This window comes from Parasteatoda tepidariorum, chromosome 9 (assembly GCF_982258835.1).
Source record: "Parasteatoda tepidariorum strain Cologne lab strain chromosome 9, Ptep-v5.0, whole genome shotgun sequence".
Lineage (NCBI taxonomy): Eukaryota > Metazoa > Arthropoda > Arachnida > Araneae > Theridiidae > Parasteatoda > Parasteatoda tepidariorum.
The window spans coordinates 35,641,879-35,655,110 of NC_141763.1; the positions used below are offsets into that span (position 1 = coordinate 35,641,879).

General features: G+C 31.9%; 1 pseudogene; it reads left to right on the plus strand.

Moving 5' to 3' along the window:
* The first annotated feature begins 6,626 nt into the window (after positions 1-6,626).
* LOC147803961 (uncharacterized) lies at positions 6,627-9,045 on the plus strand (annotated as a pseudogene).
* Positions 9,046-13,232: the final 4,187 nt, after the last annotated feature.

Sequence of the window (13,232 nt, forward strand, 5' to 3'; positions counted from 1 at the left end):
ATAATGTGTGAGAATATCCTCTTTTATTAAAGTTTGCTTGACTGTGCATGCAGGATTTCTATTTAATGAAATAAGGAAAGATTTATGTTAAGTGTGTTTTAATTTCTTAGAATATAATGTAGTCTTGATATTTAAAAAATTCTGCTTATGAAAATAAAAAAAAAAGAGCCCTCAATTGTCTAGTTTGTAAAAGAACTACTCTATTCTATTTATATATTCTTTTCACACTATAGATACTGTTTATTTATTTTTTTTCACAGGAGACTCCTATTCCTCTTTGATGTTTTTATTTCGAATTGATAAATCGACATTGTCCAATTTTATTCCTGAGACATGTGAGGCAATTTATGCTGCATTACAGGATTATATTCAAGTGAGTGCATTTAAAACGGTCAGATTTATCACAACTCGAGAAGGCAAGCAATTCGAGCGAGAGAGATTACTTCATATGATACGTTGTTTTTAAAAATTTGCAAATGCCTGTAGATGAATCGTATGCAGTGACAATGGTAACTAAGTTTATTACTTGATTTTTTGAAACTGGTAGTACCTCTTAAAGCGGGTGGCACATAATGGGAGTGAGCTGGATGTTTAGATCTGGTTGATTATGATGTTTAAGGCCTGTTTACACGTTCCGATTTCTTGTATCCGAGAAATTGGACGGATTTCTCTGTCCAAGAAGTTGGATGATTCGTTTACACTATCCAAGTTTTTGGGTGTCACTGATTGGTCGGATTGAAAAAGTTGCGCATGCGCTTAAATAGCTCATGTTTTGGTTTTTATTTACAAGTTAAAGCTTTTGAAGCTGTTGAAATCGCTACCCTTAAATAATAAAGTTTTTATATTACTGTTATTCATTTTATGTAAAATGAGGACGAGATCATTGCGCTTTCCGCTACAATTATGGCTGTTGCTGCAGCTTCAGCCATGAAAAAAAAGGAAAAAAAAAAGATCTAAATGGTCTAGAGAGTGGTTATTGCGGAGAAATAAAATGGCTGCCTACCACTCTTTAATGGCTGAATTAAAACTAGAGGATCCGGGCGCCTTCAGAAATTTTGTCCGGATGGATGAAGAGAGTTTTCTTTTCTTGTTGGAGAAGGTTCATGAGAGACAGCATTCCTGCTGCTGAGAGATTAGCAGTGACGCTTCGATATTTAGCGTCAGGTAAGTATCGACAGAATTTTTTTATTAATAAGTTACGCACGAATTTCATTAATCCAATAAAAATTATTATGAATTCTGTTGAAATTAAGAATAGTTTATATTTTGTAGTTTATTCAACTATTTTAAAGCTTTGAGTGAAACTAAATCCCAGAAGTTCAACTTAGCACCACAGGGGGAAATCTAATTTTTTTTTAAATTTTTTATAAGCTTAAAATCATGAAATCATTAAATTCATTTTATGTAAAATGAGTGACGAGATCATTGCGCTTTCCGCTACAATTATGGCTGTTGCTGCAGCTTCAGCCATGAAAAAAAAGGAAAAAAAAAAAAAAAAAGATCTAAATGGTCTAGAGAGTGGTTATTGCGGAGAAATAAAATGGCTGCCTACCACTCTTTAATGGCTGAATTAAAACTAGAGGATCCGGGGGCCTTCAGATATTTTGTCCGGATGGATGAAGAGAGTTTTCTTTTCTTGTTGGAGAAGGTTCATGAGAGACAGCATTCCTGCTGCTGAGAGATTAGCAGTGACGCTTCGATATTTAGCGTCAGGTAAGTATCGACAGAATTTTTTTATTAATAAGTTACGCACGAATTTCATTAATCCAATAAAAATTATTATGAATTCTGTTGAAATTAAGAATAGTTTATATTTTGTAGTTTATTCAACTATTTTAAAGCTTTGAGTGAAACTAAATCCCAGAAGTTCAACTTAGCACCACAGGGGGGAATCTATTTTTTTTTTTTAAATTTTTTATAAGCTTAAAATCATGAAGGAAGTTTTCAGTATCATGATTTGCTCTAGAAATAATGGAGATTTTTCTGTTTTATTTAATAAAAATCCAGAAAGAATAATCAAAGTATATATTTCCTATGAAATTCCATTTTCTAGTAGCTATCTGAATGTTTGAAACAAGATTCTGTTAATGAAAAGAAAATTCACTTAATTGTTTTCTTAATTTTCCAGTTAGTTAATGAATTGTTCATTGATTTAGCTTAATTTTTTTTATTGATGTGTTGTATAACCTGAGATTTATGAGAAGCAAATGATATAATGTGTGATAATATCCTCTTTTATTAAAGTTTGCTTGACTGTGCATGCAGGATTTCTATTTAATGAAATAAGGAAAGATTTGTTAAGTGTGTTTTAATTTCTTAGAATATAATGTAGTCTTGATATTTAAAAAATTCTGCTTATGAAAAAAAAAAAAGAGCCCTCAATTGTCTAGTTTGTAAAAGAACTACTCTATTCTATTTATATATTCTTTTCACACTATAGATACTGTTTATTTTTTTTTTTCACAGGAGACTCCTATTCCTCTTTGATGTTTTTATTTTGAATTGATAAATCGACATTGTCCAATTTTATTCCTGAGACATGTGAGGCAATTTATGCTGCATTACAGGATTATATTCAAGTGAGTGCATTTAAAACGGTCAGATTTATCACAACTCGAGAAGGCAAGCAATTCGAGCGAGAAAGATTACTTCATATGATACGTTGTTTTTAAAAATTTGCAAATGCCTGTAGATGAATCGTATGCAGTGACAATGGTAACTAAGTTTATTACTTGATTTTTTGAAACTGGTAGTACCTCTTAAAGCGGGTGGCACATAATGGGAGTGAGCTGGATGTTTAGATCTGGTTGATTATGATGTTTAAGGCCTGTTTACACGTTCCGATTTCTTGTATCCGAGAAATTGGACGGATTTCTCTGTCCAAGAAGTTGGATGATTCGTTTACACTATCCAAGTTCTTGGGTGTCACTGATTGGTCGGATTGAAAAAGTTGCGCATGCGCTTAAATAGCTCATGTTTTGGTTTTTATTTACAAGTTAAAGCTTTTGAAGCTGTTGAAATCGCTCCCCTTAAATAATAAAGTTTTTATATTACTGTTATTCATTTTATGTAAAATGAGTGACGAGATCATTGCGCTTTCCGCTACAATTATGGCTGTTGCTGCAGCTTCAGCCATGAAAAAAAAGGAAAAAAAAAAGATCTAAATGGTCTAGAGAGTGGTTATTGCGGAGAAATAAAATGGCTGCCTACCACTCTTTAATGGCTGAATTAAAACTAGAGGATCCGGGCGCCTTCAGAAATTTTGTCCGGATGGATGAAGAGAGTTTTCTTTTCTTGTTGGAGAAGGTTCATGAGAGACAGCATTCCTGCTGCTGAGAGATTAGCAGTGACGCTTCGATATTTAGCGTCAGGTAAGTATCGACAGAATTTTTTTATTAATAAGTTACGCACGAATTTCATTAATCCAATAAAAATTATTATGAATTCTGTTGAAATTAAGAATAGTTTATATTTTGTAGTTTATTCAACTATTTTAAAGCTTTGAGTGAAACTAAATCCCAGAAGTTCAACTTAGCACCACAGGGGGGAATCTATTTTTTTTTTTTAAATTTTTTATAAGCTTAAAATCATGAAGGAAGTTTTCAGTATCATGATTTGCTCTAGAAATAATGGAGATTTTTCTGTTTTATTTAATAAAAATCCAGAAAGAATAATCAAAGTATATATTTCCTATGAAATTCCATTTTCTAGTAGCTATCTGAATGTTTGAAACAAGATTCTGTTAATGAAAAGAAAATTCACTTAATTGTTTTCTTAATTTTCCAGTTAGTTAATGAATTGTTCATTGATTTAGCTTAATTTTTTTTATTGATGTGTTGTATAACCTGAGATTTATGAGAAGCAAATGATATAATGTGTGATAATATCCTCTTTTATTAAAGTTTGCTTGACTGTGCATGCAGGATTTCTATTTAATGAAATAAGGAAAGATTTGTTAAGTGTGTTTTAATTTCTTAGAATATAATGTAGTCTTGATATTTAAAAAATTCTGCTTATGAAAAAAAAAAAAGAGCCCTCAATTGTCTAGTTTGTAAAAGAACTACTCTATTCTATTTATATATTCTTTTCACACTATAGATACTGTTTATTTTTTTTTTTCACAGGAGACTCCTATTCCTCTTTGATGTTTTTATTTTGAATTGATAAATCGACATTGTCCAATTTTATTCCTGAGACATGTGAGGCAATTTATGCTGCATTACAGGATTATATTCAAGTGAGTGCATTTAAAACGGTCAGATTTATCACAACTCGAGAAGGCAAGCAATTCGAGCGAGAAAGATTACTTCATATGATACGTTGTTTTTAAAAATTTGCAAATGCCTGTAGATGAATCGTATGCAGTGACAATGGTAACTAAGTTTATTACTTGATTTTTTGAAACTGGTAGTACCTCTTAAAGCGGGTGGCACATAATGGGAGTGAGCTGGATGTTTAGATCTGGTTGATTATGATGTTTAAGGCCTGTTTACACGTTCCGATTTCTTGTATCCGAGAAATTGGACGGATTTCTCTGTCCAAGAAGTTGGATGATTCGTTTACACTATCCAAGTTCTTGGGTGTCACTGATTGGTCGGATTGAAAAAGTTGCGCATGCGCTTAAATAGCTCATGTTTTGGTTTTTATTTACAAGTTAAAGCTTTTGAAGCTGTTGAAATCGCTCCCCTTAAATAATAAAGTTTTTATATTACTGTTATTCATTTTATGTAAAATGAGTGACGAGATCATTGCGCTTTCCGCTACAATTATGGCTGTTGCTGCAGCTTCAGCCATGAAAAAAAAGGAAAAAAAAAAGATCTAAATGGTCTAGAGAGTGGTTATTGCGGAGAAATAAAATGGCTGCCTACCACTCTTTAATGGCTGAATTAAAACTAGAGGATCCGGGCGCCTTCAGAAATTTTGTCCGGATGGATGAAGAGAGTTTTCTTTTCTTGTTGGAGAAGGTTCATGAGAGACAGCATTCCTGCTGCTGAGAGATTAGCAGTGACGCTTCGATATTTAGCGTCAGGTAAGTATCGACAGAATTTTTTTATTAATAAGTTACGCACGAATTTCATTAATCCAATAAAAATTATTATGAATTCTGTTGAAATTAAGAATAGTTTATATTTTGTAGTTTATTCAACTATTTTAAAGCTTTGAGTGAAACTAAATCCCAGAAGTTCAACTTAGCACCACAGGGGGGAATCTATTTTTTTTTTTTAAATTTTTTATAAGCTTAAAATCATGAAGGAAGTTTTCAGTATCATGATTTGCTCTAGAAATAATGGAGATTTTTCTGTTTTATTTAATAAAAATCCAGAAAGAATAATCAAAGTATATATTTCCTATGAAATTCCATTTTCTAGTAGCTATCTGAATGTTTGAAACAAGATTCTGTTAATGAAAAGAAAATTCACTTAATTGTTTTCTTAATTTTCCAGTTAGTTAATGAATTGTTCATTGATTTAGCTTAATTTTTTTTATTGATGTGTTGTATAACCTGAGATTTATGAGAAGCAAATGATATAATGTGTGATAATATCCTCTTTTATTAAAGTTTGCTTGACTGTGCATGCAGGATTTCTATTTAATGAAATAAGGAAAGATTTGTTAAGTGTGTTTTAATTTCTTAGAATATAATGTAGTCTTGATATTTAAAAAATTCTGCTTATGAAAAAAAAAAAAGAGCCCTCAATTGTCTAGTTTGTAAAAGAACTACTCTATTCTATTTATATATTCTTTTCACACTATAGATACTGTTTATTTTTTTTTTTCACAGGAGACTCCTATTCCTCTTTGATGTTTTTATTTTGAATTGATAAATCGACATTGTCCAATTTTATTCCTGAGACATGTGAGGCAATTTATGCTGCATTACAGGATTATATTCAAGTGAGTGCATTTAAAACGGTCAGATTTATCACAACTCGAGAAGGCAAGCAATTCGAGCGAGAAAGATTACTTCATATGATACGTTGTTTTTAAAAATTTGCAAATGCCTGTAGATGAATCGTATGCAGTGACAATGGTAACTAAGTTTATTACTTGATTTTTTGAAACTGGTAGTACCTCTTAAAGCGGGTGGCACATAATGGGAGTGAGCTGGATGTTTAGATCTGGTTGATTATGATGTTTAAGGCCTGTTTACACGTTCCGATTTCTTGTATCCGAGAAATTGGACGGATTTCTCTGTCCAAGAAGTTGGATGATTCGTTTACACTATCCAAGTTCTTGGGTGTCACTGATTGGTCGGATTGAAAAAGTTGCGCATGCGCTTAAATAGCTCATGTTTTGGTTTTTATTTACAAGTTAAAGCTTTTGAAGCTGTTGAAATCGCTCCCCTTAAATAATAAAGTTTTTATATTACTGTTATTCATTTTATGTAAAATGAGTGACGAGATCATTGCGCTTTCCGCTACAATTATGGCTGTTGCTGCAGCTTCAGCCATGAAAAAAAAGGAAAAAAAAAAGATCTAAATGGTCTAGAGAGTGGTTATTGCGGAGAAATAAAATGGCTGCCTACCACTCTTTAATGGCTGAATTAAAACTAGAGGATCCGGGCGCCTTCAGAAATTTTGTCCGGATGGATGAAGAGAGTTTTCTTTTCTTGTTGGAGAAGGTTCATGAGAGACAGCATTCCTGCTGCTGAGAGATTAGCAGTGACGCTTCGATATTTAGCGTCAGGTAAGTATCGACAGAATTTTTTTATTAATAAGTTACGCACGAATTTCATTAATCCAATAAAAATTATTATGAATTCTGTTGAAATTAAGAATAGTTTATATTTTGTAGTTTATTCAACTATTTTAAAGCTTTGAGTGAAACTAAATCCCAGAAGTTCAACTTAGCACCACAGGGGGAAATCTATTTTTTTTTTTAAATTTTTTATAAGCTTAAAATCATGAAGGAAGTTTTCAGTATCATGATTTGCTCTAGAAATAATGGAGATTTTTCTGTTTGATTATTCTTTCTGGATTTTTATTAAATAAAAGTATATATTTCCTATGAAATTCCATTTTCTAGTAGCTATCTGAATGTTTGAAACAAGATTCTGTTAATGAAAAGAAAATTCACTTAATTGTTTTCTTAATTTTCCAGTTAGTTAATGAATTGTTCATTGATTTAGCTTAATTTTTTTTATTGATGTGTTGTATAACCTGAGATTTATGAGAAGCAAATGATATAATGTGTGAGAATATCCTCTTTTATTAAAGTTTGCTTGACTGTGCATGCAGGATTTCTATTTAATGAAATAAGGAAAGATTTGTTAAGTGTGTTTTAATTTCTTAGAATATAATGTAGTCTTGATATTTAAAAAATTCTGCTTATGAAAAAAGAAAGAGCCATCAATTGTCTAGTTTGTAAAAGAACTACTCTATTCTATTTATATATTCTTTTCACACTATAGATACTGTTTAATTATTTTTCTTCACACTATTATTTTTTCACAGGAGACTCCTATTCCTCCTTGATGTTTTTATTTCGAATAGATTTATTCCGGAGACATGTGAGGCAATTTATGCTGCATTACAGGATTACATTCAAGTGAGTGTAAACTTTTGTTATTTTATTTAAATGAATAATTAGTTTGATAACATATCACCGGACCTTGCTTGGGAATGTTTTCCAGACTGACACAAATAGCCCATTGTGCAATTCTATTGTCGATTACTCTGTACAACAGTAACTGACAGAAAGGTAATACTCTGAGGAGAAAAATAAAAAGTATATACCAGGATTTTTCAGCTAATTTGTGGAATTCTGCAAATAGTTCATTTGTTCAATAGTTCTAAAAAACAAATATTGAGATGAAATTTACTCGATTTTCTGCTGATCTAGAAATTAAATTTTGCATCTTTCGCAGATTTGCAAAAGCAAAATGGAACTTAAATTCAATTTCAAGATATGACTTGCAAAATTTGAGTAACTTTTTGGCATGTTCTATTTGATCCATAGTGTTGAGTGTTTTTTCAAAAGTTTATTGTCATATTTCTCTATACTTTTTTATAGAATATAGCTGCATACCATTTCTTTGCACGGGATTATTTAAAAATAAATAAAATAATCAAAGAATTAGTATTGTGAAACACTACAAAATCATGAAAATAAACTAAAAATCATATACAGACACAATTTAAGAACCAGATAAGTGATATTTTTAGGGGAATTAATGAGAGTAGCAAAAAATTGATTGAATAAATACGGGTATGTTTAATGTAACGGAACTGTTTTTGCTTTCACTTAAATTTTAACGTAACTAATTACATCAGTTTTCAGTATATCTGTATGTTTTTCAATTAATATATTTCGCCATTGATTTTCATCATTTTATTAATATTAAGATTTAAATATAAATAATATTAATAGATTTATTACCATATAATACAAGTTCCTCATTTGTGTTATGTTCTGCGTGTAAATTTTAGAATTATTTCTAAAAATTTGTTAATTTAGATCAAGAAAGCTTGCAATATTACTTCTGAGAGATTTCGGATCCTCCTGAAGAGTGAACATCCTAATTACTGATAAAACTTAACAATATATTTATTTACTTTGCCTTACAGTATAACTTATATACAGCTTTCATATTTAAGGTTCCATCAACTGAAGAAGAGTGGATTGCCATTGCAAAGGAATTCGAGGAAAAGTGGAATTTTCCAAATTGCTTAGGCTCCCTAGATGGAAAGCATGTTCTGGTGTGCCATAAGCGCAAATATGGCTCCCAGCTTTTCAATTATAAGCTGTCCAACAGCATTGTGCTATTTGCCCTAGTTGATGCCAATTGTAATTTTTTGTATATAGATGTGGGCACAAATGGCAGATAGCACCATATTTTCTAAATCAACTCTATTTAGTGCTCTTGAAAACAGGGCACTTTGCGTGCCTGACCCTACTAGGCTATTGAATCAATTGAATGATAGCGAAACCCCATTTGTGATGGTCGCAGATGAGGCTTTCCCACTTAAATCGTACTTGATGAAGCCTTACCCAAAAGCGAAATTTAACGCGAACAAAGAGGATATTCAATTACCGTTTAAGTAGGGCTAGAAGGACAGTCCAAAATGCATTTGGTATCTTGTCTGCCAGATTCGAAGTCCTTCAAAGAGTCAACCCTCTTGATATTAAAAAAGTAGAGAGTATCGTGCTGGCATGTTGTGCATTGCAAAAACTGTTACATTTAATTTATTAATTGAAGTGATTGTAATATTCTTATTAAGTTTTACTTTTGAGAGAGTTGTAACTTCGTCGATGTTCCATGAAAAATAAATATATCGTTTTTTGCTGTGTTTTTTAATCATTGTTTGATTCTTTTAATTAAGAATATCTACTTCATCAATAAGAATCTGAAATTAAGATAAAGTAAGTATCATTAGCAATATTTTGCATTAGATAACTAATTACACATTAAACAAAAGTGAGCTAACGGTTTTTGACAGTACGTTAAATAATGGCGTCCGTGACAGGACTGTGTTATGAAATTTGAAAAAACGAACTCAGAAAGTGACTTTTTGACGATAGATGTTAATCATTTTGAACTTTATCGATATGTTAAAGAAGTGTTTGCTTGTTGACAATTATTGAAATTAAAACGGAAGTCTATCCGAGATGCATTTACTCGGTTGACATATCGGAGGATATGGATTGTTCGGCGACATTTGTACTTCTCAGAGAGAAAAACGAACTGCTTTTGACTGTGAATGATGCAATTTTAAATTAGTTTTTTGACTGTGAATGATGCAATTTTAAATTAGTTATATCTGAAAATATTTAAGATGTCATTGAAGAGGAAGCTTTTAACTAATGAGTATTCTTATTAATTTAAGAAGATAAACTTATTATTTAATCGATTACTGACATAGATACACAATCAACAATTAGTGAAAAAATAAAGCGAAAATTAAAAATCACACGTTTAGAACTCAAGAAGTTTGGCGGAGAAATTAAGGAATGGCTTTCGTTCTGGGGAAAATTCCGAAATATCAATGACAAGCTTCAATATTAAGTACAGGTTACTATTCAGAATTCCAGAGCTCTCGTAATAGTTGAAAGTTTCCCCCGTCTTCTGGAAACTTCTCCAAGGCCTTTGACATCTCGGTTCGGCAGAGATGATTACTTGGTTGAGTATTATGTTCAAGAGCTGTTAAAGCTTACTTTAGTTTTTAACTCTAAAGACAAACAAATTAAATTATCAACTATTCACGACCGTATTGAAACAAAACTAAGGTCATGTGCTCTAGGTGTAACTACAGCAAAATACGCTGCCATTGTTATTTCCCTTCGTGGATACATGTTTAAGTGAAGAAGAACTTAGAGCTTGGCAGAGAAATGAAAAGGGGCTGATGATCCTCAAGTTCTGAAGAAGAATCTCGATTAATGAACTTCCTAAAAAATGATGTTGAGAGGATAGAATTGCTCTTGCTATGCAAGGTTTCTCTTTGAAGGTAAATATGAAGTATTTTGAAATTAAAAGAAGAGATTCCAACTGCTGCAGGATTGTTCTCAGGAAATAGAAGTTATAACTTGAAATGCGTCTTCTGTAACAGAGCGAACCATGAAGCAAAAGATTGTAATTTTACTCGAAATATGGATCTGAATGAAAAAATGACAAAATTTAAGAAACATGGCTGTTTTAAATGTTTGACTATTGATCATCTGTCTAAATTCTGCAGGGTTCGAATAAACTGTAAGAAAAGATGTTATGTGCTCTAATGGAAAGAATAATGGGACTCTCAATTCTAAAGAATCAAAGGATGTCAAGAGGGTTGAACATTTTAACACATTGCCCAATCCTACATGTTCCTCAAATTATTTTTTTCAGACTTTGGTTGTGCTGCTTACAAATTTTTACAACCGCCCCTGCCTACATAAACATTATATTTTTTAATAAAATATTTTAAAAATTAATGTTGATGACATTATTTGAGACAACAATACAGAAATATTGTTATAATACAGAAGAATCTTTATACGTTTTGATTTTTTAGCAAAATTACTATTTTAGCGAAATTAGAGTTAGAAGCGTTACAATTTACGTGCTGTTGCTGCAAATGTTAATTAATATCATTCATTCTGGAAAGTCTGAACTGGATTTTAGTATTGATACACAAAATTACTAAGATAACAAGATTGGAAATTCTGCGCAACATTGTTCACATTTTTGGAACATTGTTGAGCATGAACTGAAGAATTGTCATTTTTACAACATATCCAGTTTTGACTGACAATAGAATACGCTTTACTGCCAGCAGAAGGAGGGCGTATTTGGTCTACCACATCATTGAAATAATTGACATCAGGAAGAGCCAATTTATTATTTTCCTCCAATTCACATGAATGTATATTTTGGTTAGGATGATTTCTGACACTGATGTTTGATTTTGGAGAAGCTACGCTGTTCATTGATGGCGGTCTCACTAGATATTGCGGTGAAGCAACATTGTTCATTGAAGGTGGACTCATCGGATATTGTGGTGAATCTACACTATTCATCGATGGTGGATTCATAGGATATTGTGGAGGTGGAAAACCAAAGGAGAATGCCCATGCTGAAATGCCTCATTATCAGACACCAGGCATTCGTTATGACTGAGAACAACCAAATTGCTAGTATTCCATAGAACCCGAGCTACTGTTACCTTTCTAAGTTTGCTGTGCAACAGTGTAGTTAATTCATAGGGAAGTGGTTTAACAGATTGGCGGGAACGTCTAAAATGCATGTTAGATAACAAGCTCAATTGGCTGTTTTTTATTGCAAGATTATATGAAGAAAACGCTTTTGCAACCTTTAGTGCAGAGTTTCTTCTGTGCTAGGGGATCATTTTATAGCAACAACTGTTACTCGAAATTATTGGGAAAGATAGAACAGTACTAACGTTTTTAGGATAGAAATAAAATTTAAAGCAGATCAGTGTAAAGTATATTCAGAAACACACACAAAAAAAGAAAAACCACTAGGGCACCTCGGGATTGTGACACCCGTGTTTACCTAAAAAAAGGTAAACCCCTTGAGGAAGAGATCAACCATGGCACCCACATAAAAAATCTACACACTATTCAGGGCATTTGCGTCACATACTAACGACAGTAATGGTACAAAAAAAAATTTTTTCATCACAAAATAATGCTATTATCACAATATACAACTGGTAATATACATATTATAAGAAAATTTTTCACTTGTTATTTCTACCAAATGATAATTTGATAACAGAAACTGTACTTGCACATGTAATGTGCCAAGTCAGAATGGTGTCTAATCTAGTCGAATTACATTTCCGTAGTATTGCTGCTACATGTCATTTTCACTTAGAAAATCGTATAACTTAATTGTTGGGTCTTACTTTGCAAATTGATTAAGAGTAAATTTTATTGCAATATTATGGACTCAGTATTACGAAATATAATGATCGTAAAAACCAAGCCTGAAGCAAAAATGAAAATAAGAGGAAAGATCACTAGTATGCCTCGAAATTATGAATAAATAGTTATTGATAGTTAAAATCTGTATTTGCCTGAAATTAATCCTACGAAAGGCAATATCTATACCACTCGTCAATTTAATTAAATTTTAATTCTTTTCATAAATATTACCACTGAAACAAGAATCTCCCCTCCCTAAATTAGACACAGTTTAAAATCACCCTCTCCCTCAGAACAGAATCCAAAAACATTGACTTGATAATATGAGTCGAAATTGGTCATAGGTATTACTCAATCTAGACAAGATCTAACAGTTCAATAAACTTAAATCAAGTCTGACATTACACACATATCGCTCTTGTACCTCATAACTATAGACCCTGTGTTTAACTACAGGCAAAAATGCAAAAAAAATTAAAAATCTGATACGCAAACTTGTTGAGTAGCATAAAAGCTGAAATCTGCTATATCGAGTTTAAATAGTATTGTAACATTATTAAGCAGTACTATAAACTAAGTCTTACGAAATAAGAGGTAGAAAAAATAAAAAGGAAAACATTACAAGGGCACATAAAGGGCTTTGGTGCGACAGTTTATCTTATCAAAGGAAACTCCATGAGAGGAAGGCAGTCTTGCCATATAGACAAAGGAGCAAAATTTCTACTAGTCATTGGCATCCAAATATTTGGGGCTAGTGCTAAAGTTTGCTCTCGTACCATATTCTGTTTCAAACCTAAGTAAAACTCTGATTTTTTCGGATATATAATAAAGAGATTTCAATTTCTTTTATTTCCCATTAATATAAAATG